Raw genomic sequence first — 13,789 nt, forward strand, 5'->3', positions numbered from 1 at the left:
CCCCCGTGCCGGGCGTTACCTCTCCTTCCCCGAGCGCCGTTCGCCCCGGCAGCCCCGCACGGCTCGGGCGGGCAGCGCTCACCCGCCGCGCTCGCTCCGCCCGCGCCACCCGCTGCCGGGCGGCGGGAGGAGAGCGACAGCCGCGGTGCCGAGCGCTGTCAGCGTGCCCAGCGCCGCCGGCTGCGGCTTGCGGCCCTCGGCCCCCGGGGGCGGACCGACGCGGACGGAGGGAGGGAAGGAGCCGCTCCGCGCGGCCCCGCGGGGCGGGGGAAAAGGGCCGCACCGCCCCCGCCCCGCCCGGCCGGCCCCGGCCGCTCAGCGCCCCCCGCCCGCCCTTCCCCGCCCGTCGCACCTGGGAGCGGGGCTACGGGGGCTGCGGCGCTTCTTCCATCGGGGTCGGGACAGCCCTTCCCGGGCGCAGGATGCTCCGGCTGGGATCGAGTTACGGCAGCCGGAGCCTTAAAGGGGCCGAGCCGTCGCCGCCACCTGCCGCCGGGTCCGCTCGCCGCCTCCGGGGGGACGCGGCTTCCCCGGCGCCTCCCGCCCGCCCCCTCTGCGCTGCAGCCGCGCGGAGCGGGGCTCCACAGCCCAGGATGTTTTACAGCCCGGGACCGTCCTGCCGATCCTCAGCGCGGCCCGGTCGCAGCCGCGGTAACAGCGCCCGGCGGAGCTAATGGACATGGCTGAGAACGGCGTATGCGTTGGGAGGGCAAAAACCCCAGTAAAGCCTAGCATCTCACCTTCCAACAACATTTTAGTCACTATGCCTTTTACGTCTGTATGGCCCCGTTGTCTGAAATATATCACGGGAAAATGCTGATGTGACCGTTCGTGCACTAGGAATCTATTTGTGCACAGGGTCATAGGGAACACATCCATCATACAGAGAACAGGTATTGCCAATATTTGCTATTTTCTAAATTAAATGTGATTTATGACAAATTATTTTTTGATTTTACATTTTTAGCTGTTGTATTGAAAAATCAAACAGAAGCAAAATTACGTTGACAAATATGATGGATAGACTTAGTCTTTTACCAACTAATGGCCATGACTCTCTTCCTCTTGGCATCCTTCTGCTATAATCCACATCCTAAACCACCTCAATTTTACATTTCCGTTAAGCGTTGCTGATCTTTCAGATCAATAATTTAAAAATTCTCCTCTCTCAGACAAAATAATGTTAAAGGCATTCATATATGTCTCACCCTATAGATTAAGCTTCAGCTGAGAAAGAAATCATCTACCCCTCTGTGTACAGTGATTGCTCTTGCAAGACATCTCCCACAGCAGGAATGCTATGGCTTAAGCCTGAACAGAAACTGATGTTGGCTTGCCTTAATAGGCCGAGCTGGGAAATGCAGAAACCCAGGTGCTGATTAACAAGGCATTGAGCCATTCCTGCTGCAGAAGTGGTAACCTGTAGGAGGTGGGCAGGGCACACTGCCAGTATCCGTAACTGTTTCCAGCCAGTTTGGCTTAATCCGCCAGGTAAGTGTATGTGTAAACATCAGAACTACTGAAGTTTGATTTCCTGTGGACTTGAGTCTTATGATTGACCAGCTTTTAAAATTATTTTTGTTAACAAAATTCCACAAGATGTCCTCAGACGAGTGCAGGAGGAGACCCCGGTCCTGCTTCCAGACTTCTTCCATTCCAGAAACAGCTGGATAAATAAAGACAGCAATATCATATCAACACCATTTCTTAGTGAAATCAGGATTAAAACCTCATCTTTTACTCTGATGTGATATAATGTTATTCCTCATATAAATGAAGATTTCAACCTATTTTTCTACTATGTCTGCAGTTTTTAGTGAATCAGAGCAGCCACTAAAACCTAAGAACTCCATGGTGGGATCATCAACCACTTTCAAGATGACATAAACTACAAAAATTCCAAGAGAATTTTTTCTTCAATAATTCACCTTCCAAAGAACAACCCTCACTTTTTCTTAATACGATATCATTGACTTTGAAGTGCCTTTATACATACTCCTTGCCCTTTTAAGTTGTAATGATACCAGTACTCCATACAACCAAGCAGTGGACCTCTGGGTGACAGAGGATCTCAGTGGCAGTAAAAGTAAGAATGGTTGTCCTTAGGCCTGCAGGCACTAGCAAGGACTCCTTCCACTTATGGTTTAGAACCAAAGACTCTGAACAACAAGTTCTGGCAGATTTAGCTCCTATGTTTTAAAATATTATTTCTCTCAACTGCCTGAGGTCATGACCATTCTAGGAGAGCAATGAAAGTGGGTAGATTTTAACATGCCAGCCTATAACCTGGAATCTCCCATCATAAGAGTGTGGTAATACCTAGCTAGCAGTTGGCTAAAACAGACAGTTCAGAATGGTAATGTCTTGAACTGAACAGATAACTCTGCCAGAGACCACCTATCAGAGCTCTAAGCCTCAAAACTACCCGCACTTAACAGGTTAGGAAGCATCTGGGAGAAGACAAACCAGACTCTCCCCAAACCTCCGTAATCAGGCCTGTGTAGCTCACAGCCTAGCAAACAATTCCTTCGGCCCAGTGCTGCGTGGGTGAAAGAAACAAGTTTGACCTGCCTCACTGCTCTCTCCTTGGCCTGCCATCAGCACGTTGTTGAGCATGCAGCAGATCATGACCAGAGGCAATGCCCTCTTTCAACAGCCCAACAACACGTGCTGGGTTGAAAGCTGCCAACTGTAAAGCTGAGAATGGTGGTGCACTGAGGATTCCAGAGCTGACTGCTCTTCCACATAAGCCTACAGCAGAGTATCTCTCAGACTTTTGATAAACAAAATTTGCAGATCAAAGAGAACTGGCTAGGGGGGCATGAAGGCATTGTAGTAGCAGGAAGGCCTGTAGACATGGTTAGATACAGCTACCATAAATCCAGGTTGCCTTAGATTGGTTGTCTGCCCTCTCTTCCAATGAGAAGTGTTCTTCAGGAAGATTTTGAGAGCTGTCTGTATATCTGGGATTCTTGGTATCTACTAATCTCATATCATGTTATTGCATACATGCAGCAGCCTCACCTTGGAGGTCCCATGTCCAGCAATCTCAGAGGAAACACACTAGGCCCATATTGCATATGCAATGTAATTCCAGCAAAACCAACAGAGTACTCTACCACTCCTACAAAGTGTTGCATGAACATACCACACAATTACTTTGAGCATTTCCAGCAAGTTCTAAAAGTATCAGGCTTACTGTACTTGCATGATGCAACTGGTACACCTTTTTCTGCATCAGAAAGAGAGTAGCCAAAGGGTGGGACAAAAAGTCACCAGAGCAGTACCACAGCCACGTGGCTGCTATACAGTGGCCACAGTTTGGCTTTCACAACTAATACACGTCTTCCTCCCTCCCTTGTGATGTACAGCCACCACTTTCCAGCTGCTGCAAACCAAAGTCACCTCTGCCAAATGACAACTGTCAAGAACTTCCCCAGTAACAACTGCAACTTCTGAAGACAAGCTTCAGCCCCAGCATGAAAGGAAAGTATGAGCAATGGGCTTGCTAAGGTGAGTTGCAGAACAGAGATTTAGCAACATAGGGCAAAAAATAACATTATATTCCATGTCAACAGGGGCATATATGCTGAAAGACCATAGAAAAAGTAAGAAGGACAGGGAGGCATCACAGTAGCACTTGTGGGCAGCAGCATAATTCTATTGGCATCAGCTGAATCATCTTATTTACACTATGTAAGAGAAAAATTGGGCTCTTCTTTTCATCTACGCTTTTATTACAATTAAACATCTTGGTTAGATTGATGATTTTCAGCTTCATGTCAATTAGACCCAGTAAATCCATAAATGAGGAACAAATTTGGATAAAATGGACGGGGTTTGCTATCACAGGGTGGTAAAGGGAAGGCAGCCCAACATAAGTAAGTCAAAGTCTGCAGTAATCCGTCCTCAGCCAAGGTGTACACACCTGTTCCATACCCTTCTCCTGGAATTACTTCCAGAGTGGCACTTCAGATATGGTAAAAACTTATTGTCAGATGACTGCTCCCACTAAAGTCTGCAAGGGAGATGTGACCATGAATAGAAAAATACACAGTAACCTTTCCAAAGCATGCCTGCAATTTCAGAGCCGTGCTTTCCCAGAGCTGAGCCTCCTTTTACCAAGAAGGAAGCCTTTATCGTGGTTGCTGTACTGAAAAGTGAGATATATGTGAGAAAGGAAAATACTTTTAGAGCATTTGAAAATTATTTCAGTTGTGGTTTTAAACTTACACAGGACATAACTAACCTTTCTGTCTGAACTTACCCATTGTAGGAAGAACAGAGTCTTAATGAATGTTTAAAACCTGAGCACTTTATGAAAGAAATTATATAACACAGTGTTGTAGAAGCAGTGGATTAAGAAATGCTTTCATTTATTTCTGTCTCAGGAAGTTCCTAGGTCTACCTGTCAGCAGCAGGAGATATTCCCAGAAAATCAATTATACATGTAAGCAAAAATATCATGGAGATTAAAGAACACATGAAAGAGCAAGCACAATTCTTCTTTCACAACATTGTGAATCAAGAGTAACTTCACTGAAGCCAATGAGTTACACTGATGTGAGTGAGAAAAGAACCAGCTCCATTGTCTGAAAATTACTCAGGCCACCCATGGAGTCCAATCACAGGAACTGCAGGCAGCTAATATTGCAGCATTTAATTCAGAAAGCCCAAGACTGAAAAGAGGAGACTGAAAAGAGAGGATCTGAATTTGGTTTTAATCAAAAAAAGCTGAAAAGTAGAAGAAAAATGGTGAATTGAAAGGAAAAAAAATTACTCCATTTCTAAAACAAAAAAATTCTCAAAAAAAAAAAATTGCATAGAAACACCCCCCCCCCCCCAAATCTGTGTGCCTTGTCCTTTTTTTTTTTAAACACCCTGCAGGTACCCAGTTAACAGTTGCTGAGCTGTATGCTTCCTCGGAGGAAAAACGTTATCTTCATTTTCCAAACAGCAGACACGTTTTGTGAGTTTTGTGTGTTACACCTACTCAGATCGAGTGCTACAGAATGTGTGTCTTACCCTTCCGGCACAGGTCACTGTAACACATGCTATCACATTTCTAGGTAGTAATGTACCTTCACTTTTCCCTGCTTTAGTATACTTCCTCTAAGTATGATTTATACTTCCACCCTCAGTTTTTCATCTGAGGTCAGTGAGTTTAGCTTTCCTAGCTCCTGTCACCTCCCCACTGGAGACAGCATTTCTGCCAGTAGTACTTACTGTCCGTAATAGAACAAAGGCTTGTTTCTGGAAAGCTGTCTGTTCACGAACCTCTTCCTGTCCCTTCTTCAGTTTTCTTTCAGTTTTTGTCTTCTCCATTTATCTCTCTCATCACATGCTGTCTCTTTCATCTATTTACACCTCACCTGCAGCATTACTCTATTGGTATTATTATCCTGATTATAACCCTCCAGAAGCTATTGAGGACCTGTAAAACAGCACATTGTGAGTTTAATATGCTGCATTACAAACCACTACACTGATGCACCATGTCAGCATTATGACAAAACATCAAACCACATTAAGACAGATGTGCCAAGTATGATCCACAGAACTCACAGGAACACCATCTCTTTTTTTTCTTTTCCAGGTCATTCTGTCTCCTCTTTTTCTTGTCTTCCACTTTATAGCTTCTTTCTTCTTTCTTATCACCTTTTCCTTTTCTGTCACTTTATTTTCTTCCTTCCCTAGCTTCCTTTACTGTCCACCTCACATTCCTCCATGCATTTTCTTTCCTCTGATGTTCCTGCACACAGGAGTATAAAGGAGGCAGTACTGCAGCTTTGTTAAATGTGTCCTTGGCTCTTTAGTAAACAAAGTTGCACCTGGCTGCATCTTTGGGATCTACAAACTGAGGGTCTAGAAAGCATTTCATTCCCAAAAGCTTAAACCAGAGAGTAACTTCTTGGTTCCCTAACCTCTAACATGGAGCACACCAGGAACAGCAGGAAGAAGCTTGAAATAATACCAGATTCTTTTCTTCACATGCACATATTTCCCTTTGCCTTGTGAGCTGAGGCTCTTAGCAACAAGAGCACTGTAGAACTGGGTAGTGACTTGATGATGTCAGAACAGCAGAAAATGGAAGAAGATGTACTTTGTAATGGCATACAATTGAAAAGCATGAAATTGGTGCCAAGCAGTGCAAAAACCAAACAAATTATTTCCCAACAATTCAACATGCAAAGGGTCAAAAAGCTATCTGTTTTTTAATGTTCTGACTGATAATTAAAATCAGCATAATTCCAGTAGAGAACAAAACAGTGCTTGTTGATACTTGTTATTTTATGTGATAGCATCAGATTTTCAGGTAAAAAGACAGAGTGCATGGTTGGGATAGTATCACTCATCTGTATGCCAAAGAAGCTTCTAAGCCTCGCTTAGCTCAGTCTAAACTTTGGCACATGCCATAGCAGCTGCACACCATTTAACTGTGCCTCTTTCAGCACACACCACAGCGTGGAAAGAATGGTTTACAAGGGTATTTTAATGGCAGATATACTAGCCTGAAAAGGTAAAGTACCTTCTTCAGACAACATAATTTCCTCTGAGTGTTTTGTCAATTTTTAAGATTTTGGCAAAAAAATTTCTATCATTTTTAGGGATTTTTGATTCTTCTGTTGATCCGTGAAAGCCTTGAGGAAAAAGGGAAGGAAAATTACTTGGCAGCACAAGGAAACAATAAAATCTGGTGCACACTCACTTTATACATGTCTAAGTGCTGTTGAAATCCATCAAAAAAAACCTGACTAAGGAAACAAGAAATTGTCTTCCATATAGTTCTCAAATATAGTACTCAATAATAGGAAGATCATGCTCAATAGAGTCAACTTTCAAACCTAAGATTTAAGACAACAATCCTGGTAAGAAACATACAAAAAGAGAAGAAACTACATTAAATACATCGGTGCTAAAATGCAGAAATAAAGCTTGCCTTTCAAATCAAGTGGGGAATTTTGTTTAGGTTTCTACTTCCAATTACACTATTCAACACCATACATTTTTGCTGATGAGTAACACTCACTCTGATTGACTTACTCAGCTATCTACAAATGCTAGAAAAATACTGAATATAAAACCAAGAATAACTAAAAATAAGGAAAATACAAAAATAATCCTACTTGTATTTGTGATATATATGATATGCTAATTGCATATATATGAAAAAAATGCTAAGGTGAAAGAATTCCACCATAAAAATGCAAATGTTTTAAGTGGGTTTGAAAAGTCACCTTGTAAATTGCATCAAACATACTGTCTAACTAAACAAATTGCAGAAAAATTGCTTTGTGATATACACAAATTAGAATGTCTTGGTTGTGTTTGGGGTTTTTTTTTTCAGTGTTTCCCACTTACTTTTATTTTGTTGTAAACATAGACATTTTTCTGTGATAACTCTACTGGGACTGCTTGAAGAGCCAACATTTCAGCACCTGTTCATTTGATTTGCTGAATAAGGGACATTATACATCTGGAGTGCCTCTGGCAATGTCCTCTTTTTCTATGTGGAAATGACGCCCCATTGGAAACAGGAATCTCACTGCTGGAAGTGGAAAGTTTACGATTCAAGGTATCTTGAGCAGCAGTACCTGCACATATGCAGACCAAGATGTTCTAGTCTAATGCCATGTTCTGCAGTGCACAAGTCAGGTGTGTTCTGGACACACTGTACCCCAACACTAAGTGTTGGACTGGACTTCTCTGACTCACTGGGTGTGCCAGACACATCATGCAGCAAGTCCATGGTGTTCAGAATTCAACAAATTTGATGCTCATGTATACAGGCCAAATGGGCACCAAACAAACTCTTCTGTGTCAAGTTATCCTAGGGAAAAATACTGGAAGCCAGGTGCTGGAGCAGGTAATGCTCTAAACCTTGTGTAATTATTCAATTATTCTTTCTTTTAAAAAAATGCATATTCCAATAGGTCTTAAAACAGGGACAGTCATTTCATCCGACTTTTGCATAGCATCTGTCCTAAAGAACTCCTTTATGTTGTAACAAGAAATAAATAATCTGGATGGGAACACTGTACTTCTTCCCCCCATCACCACTGTGGAAGTTAGAGGAATCAAAGCTTCTCATTATCTGATTCCTAATTACAAAAATACATCACAAAAGGAGAAGGTAACGAACACAAGGCAGTAACTCTTCAGTTTCACTTTGAACAAACTTTTTTTTCTCTTTGCATGTACAGTACTCTTTAAAGGTGATCGCAGTATACCTTACAAACAGTTCACCTATTGAATAAAAAAAAAATATAAAAAATCAAGACTTTTGAAAGCTCTTGGCTTGACTATTAGCTACTTAAGAATTGCTTGTGTTTACAATTGTACCAGTCCTCAAATAAAAAGGTACAATCAAGAAAACAACATATTTTTTTCTTCAAAGTGTTCTAAAAAGAGTATAAAATCACTTTTAAGATCCCTCTTTGGAAATCATTTCTATTATTTATTTGACTTTGATCAGTGGTAGTAAATTGGAAGCTGTCATAAAAACTCGTGTTTCCACATATGTAATATTTTTTTTTCTTTTCAGTAATATATTAATCACAACTCAGCAAAATAATTAATATCATAACTAATTGTCTCATTATCACTGTTTAATTCACAGCCACGGGAATCGACCAGCTAACTCTCTTGATACCTTAACAATGCATTAAATTCACAGTAACTAATGCAAATGATTTATAATTTTCTGACATTCATTAAAACTGTAATATAGGCAGGGACATTCTTTTCTTGTACTGTCAAACACAGAGAGAACAGTGTTACACATCACCTGTGGTTGATGAAAAAAATGTAAGTGAGGGGCATCTGGTTTTAAATTTTATGTTATCACATAATTAAAGACTGTTAAAGTACAGTGCAGAAGGCAAGTTATATTGGCCATAGCTGGACTTTTAACTGTGTCAGCTTTTTCTTAACAGGGTTTGCTGTGCTTGACATCTTACATATTTTTAATTAAGAGATGGAAGCAATAGAAGGACCTTCACATTTCAAAATTTTAGTATTTTGTGTTGCAAGAATTATACACAAACATACAGAAATTAAAATAAATAAATGAGAAACCTTTGGCAGCACTTGCAAACTCTACAAAGAATTCAATTTATCATCATTGAGAGCTAGTGGAGTCATTACATTCAATTGACTTTTATAGAACTTGGTTAAATCCCCAAACCTACAGCCATATCTGGCAGCATTCGCAAAACAATGGTCAATAAAAGACGTATTTTTAAACACAACTGCATACAGAAAAGACAGAAGAAAAATGGGAGGAAAAGAAAATGAAAGACAGTGAGGAACAAAAACAGAACACATCTCATCTTCTCTTTTAATATGACCAGCCCCTTCTGGCTCCAGCATGTCATTAATTCAATGCTAGACCTTTAGAAACCTAAACAGCTCAGAGAACTGTCCTCACTTTTAACTCAAGAACCTGTCCTTACATTGGAGGGTGTCAGTTCTGCTGCATTTTGTATGCTCAGAAAGAGAGGATGCAGAGAGCACAGAAGGGCAAGACACCCTTTTCTCAAACCTAAGAATCCTGAGGGCTGAGCACTGAAATCCAGAACATGACCTGTGACAGCAGCACCAGCCTCACAACTACCTGGTTTTCAATCTGAGAGGAAGAGCTGTGCACAGAAACAAGCTGATAGATGAGACCAGGCTACCTCCCTGCAAAAGCAACGGCCAGTTTTCTGACAGCAGGAATCCAGGAAAGGCTAAACAAATGTCCATTTCTCCTCATCCTCCTTACAAATGCTTATGTGGAAAGCTCAGGAAAACCCCAGTCAAAAAGCACCAGTGAATATTGTCATGGTTTTGAATAGACAGAAGAGCATTATTTTATATTATGTTACAGGAACTGCTCCCTGAACATGCTACCCAGTAATTACAACAAGTGGCATTATGTAATTTTGGTTCTGTCTACTGCTAAAATTCTTGCTTCATAAAAGCACCCTCAGAATGCACCCAAACTGTTACCAAACCTTGTGTCATCAAAGCCACACTCACCAGCCCTCCAGACATGCTCTCAGATGTAGCAGGTTAAAGAAACATCTGCTAGCACCATGGCTCATGCCTATTAGAGAAAACATTTTCCCTAAAAATTGGTACTTTGATTCTAAATTCACACATGGTATTTAGACCCAAACAAATTTTTAAAAACAACCTCCTCCCCCACTTCCAAAGACTGTATGCAGAAAACAACATTGCCAACAAGAGGGAAATGTTTAAATAGTAGGAGGGAAGGATACCTTATGTATTGAGTTATTGTAAACTCACAACCACTTTGCTGTCTGTCACTGAAAATTAAAGTGAATGTGAATGGGGAAAAAAAATAATTTTTTTTTAGGATTTTTAGTATGGAATAAGTCTCATGATTTGGAGAATTTGGTTCCACTTTTTTGACTATTTAGCAAAAGCATTGGATCAAGTGTTTGCAAGTGCTGTATCTTTGTGTCTAAATGAGACATAATTTACAATTTATATACAAGTGCCATACCAAGAAGCACAGCACTAACTCCAACATTAACATAAATATTACAGCTGTTATTGATTACAAATACAAATCAGGAGTTCTAAGATTACATTCGTATAATTCTGATGACTCATACAAAAGTGAAACTGCATTGGGCCCAAAGTAATTGAAAGTACCTGCTGCTAAAAGGGACAAATTTTGCCAGATTGGCTGTGATAACATCCTAATTCTGCCTTCAAGTGAGATCAGCCAGTAGGTCATATATTTATCAGCTGCCTGCTTCATCATGTCACTCAGCTAATTCCAAATGGTCTAGTCCACTGATTTAATTAAAAATCCCTTTCCTTCCCAAACACAAAAGTTTTTACAACACTCATGATAATGTTACTCTTAGAGTCTTCCAGATGCAGCTTGCATTTCTAATATTAAAAGGGTAGCAGCAGGTTTTTCTTTGGAACACTGTCTCACAAGCAGTACATGGAAAAAATACTACACCTATTTTTTCCTATTTAAGAGCTTCAGAGTTGAACAACAGTGATCAAGTATTTAGAGTAAGTGTAGTTTATTTCTCCTTCAGTAAAGAAGTTCAAAGCTAACTTCATGCAACAGTAGCAGAGGTACCAGAGGCAGCCTCTGTAATTACTGCACTTGCATCACCTTCTGACAAATGACTTTTCAGACCAAGTACACTGCTTCCTCCCAAACGTGCAGGTCACACACTCACTTGTAGTATTGTTGATCTGCAGACTGGAGAGCAGGATCCAGCACTAGTCCCTGCCTTCCTCACAGTAGTCCTATACTTCACCTGCTTCACGTTACTTAGCTAACGTGACCATGTTGTACTAAACTTTGGGAGAGTCACTGCTTTTCACATGAACTTTCACATGGATATCTGATGCTGAGATGAAGAATTCTCAAGGCACTTCATGGATCAAGATCAATCATGGAGCACATGGCACAGCTGAAGGAGTAGGAGCAACTGCTTGATTCTTGTGACTGTTACAGCTTCAGACTCAAGTCTACCATGTCCAAGAACATCATATCAAGCGAGCAGGGAGTTGCCGTGATGAAAAAACACAAATACACCTATGTCCTACTGAGAAAAGGCATAATTAGCAGTGTTATGCTGCAAGTGGGATCTTCATGAGCTCTGCTCAATTTTCACCAAAGGAAAAAAAATCCACAAACCCTTATTCCAACTAGGTTGCAGATTGTTGCTTCAGCCTTTAGTTATTTTAACCTGTCTTACCAAACTCTGACTCTCCCCTCAAGCCTTGCAATCTTCTGTGTTTACCACTTGAAAGCTAAATCCCTTACTCTAGCAGCATTAACAATGAGTTAGATGACTTCAAGCACTTGTTGTAGGAATTTATGAGGCAAACTCACTGATTAGCTTTTTAGACTCCTTGAATGTCAGCAACTTTGCTTTACATCCAAGGATTTCTCAGATCCTCAATTTTCTACTCCAAGGAACAGGTATTTCCCTGCATGTATCATTCTTATTTTTTCCTCTTGTTTTTAAATAACTTACATAGCAAATAAAACCCCCAAAAACAAAAACAACCAAACAGAAACTTCCAACTTTACTGGTTTTAGGTCAGTTTCTCTTTTATTTCACCAAATAGCTTTACAGAAGAATTTTGCATTGGAAGGAGAAGTATGTACATACAGAAGAAATAACATGAAAAGGAGATAAGAAGTTGAAGGTTTTTGTCACTCCTTGCCACTGTTTCCAGGATTGTTTCTTGGAATAAAATGCCTAATAAAAAGCAGTTCTTTAACATTTATGGTAGGGAAAAAATAAGAGCAAAGGAAAGATCTTGAAAAATCTTGAAAAAACAACTTAAATAAAACATTTGCTAGCTACAGCCAGTGTGGCAACCTGGGCTAAATTCTACATCAATGACATTATTTTCACTGAAGAAAGTACAAGCGGGGAAAAGATCACCACAGTCAAAATTAATACTTAAATTGTCTATAGAACTTACTGGCTTATTTTAACATAGTAGTTTATGTCCTGAAAGGGACTGTGGTACTTTCTTCCTCTTCTGTCATTGAGAGACATCCATCTCTATTGTCCCTACTTATTAGTTTTATGTAGCTAATTAAGTGGAAATCAAAATGAATTTTTAAAATTCATGCATCATCAACAGAACTATTAATTAAAACCTTGTTGCTCCAAAATGTCAACAACGATTAGGCAGTGAAATATTGTTTGTGAGGTTACTCATTTGGGTGGAAGACAAGCTTACCATGGTAATATTGTTTTTAATAGTCTCTGCTTAAAACAACTGCAAAATTATATGTTACACTGATGTAAAGAAAAAAAACATAATCTATAGAACTACAAGGCATGAATCAGAAAGATTCACTTCAGATCCTGAGATGACAAAGGATAGCTAGAACACGTATCATTTAATTGCATGTTACACAATGACCACTGGAACCCACAACTGGCATATTTTTGTTAAAAATGAGAAACATTCAGCTTCCAAGGCCAGTAGGGATACAAAAAGTCCAATTTGCTTAGAACGAATAAGAAGGGAAAAAACAGCCCTCGAAACCATGGCAGGCAGATGCAGAATTGCAATGTGTTTGATCTATTGTGTTTGTGCACTTGAGGTACAAGTGCACAGCTGTCACGCTTCATATGTGTGACAACTCAGCCTATAAAGCACTGGTGTCAAACCGCTCCATGAAGTTCCAGAGTTCATTACTCCTGATTCATCAGCCAAAAGGATGGCCTTGCTCCCTGGCAATAATTTAAGAACAGTGATGAACAAACTCTTTCCTAATCATAAAATGCAATATCTTACTCTTTCTAGCAAACAGATATCTCATCTGAGATTAGTCCGGTGGCTGAATCATCGCTATCTCCCAACAAAGAGCGGATGCTGACAGGGACAAAAAGAGTGCTGATCTGTTGCTCCACGCTTCTTACTGAAATAAAAAGCTAAAGTATTGGAATGAATGAAAACAAGAGTCACGACAGGCACTGAAGTGTTAATATCCTTCATTTTATGCATTATAGAAAATTACAACTGCATGCAAGCATACGTACCTGGGTCGGTGTTATGCCTGCGGACGCGGGCAAATTGATGCAGGGATCTGTACGTGCCAGAGGAGCCACATGACAGACACATGCTGCGGCACGCATGTCTCGGTTTACAGGTGAATTAGGGCAGTTCGACCTCCTCTAGCAGACCGCAGCCCCTGCAGGGCCCTGGGAGCGCCAGCTCTTGCCCACACTCGCGGTCGCGCTCCCGCACGGAGGAGTTCGGAGCTCCGGGACCGCGCTCG

At 41.0% G+C, this 13,789-nt stretch overlaps 1 protein-coding gene across 4 annotated transcripts in view; it reads right to left on the bottom strand.

Moving 5' to 3' along the window:
* TLCD4 (TLC domain containing 4) overlaps positions 1 to 13,677 on the bottom strand; it is a 40,438-nt gene extending 26,761 nt beyond the window's left edge. The window contains exon 1 of one of the 4 annotated variants that reach the window (XM_064664721.1): positions 13,551 to 13,677. The gene's annotated coding sequence lies outside the window, so the exon portion shown is untranslated. Of the gene's footprint in view, positions 1 to 19; positions 207 to 352; positions 479 to 13,550 lie in introns of those variants that run through there. The other 3 variants (XM_064664719.1, XM_064664720.1, XM_064664718.1) reach the window with 3 other exon arrangements.
* Positions 13,678 to 13,789: the final 112 nt, after the last annotated feature.

The sequence above is a fragment of the Pseudopipra pipra genome, chromosome 9 (assembly GCF_036250125.1).
Source record: "Pseudopipra pipra isolate bDixPip1 chromosome 9, bDixPip1.hap1, whole genome shotgun sequence".
NCBI classification, from domain to species: domain Eukaryota; kingdom Metazoa; phylum Chordata; class Aves; order Passeriformes; family Pipridae; genus Pseudopipra; species Pseudopipra pipra.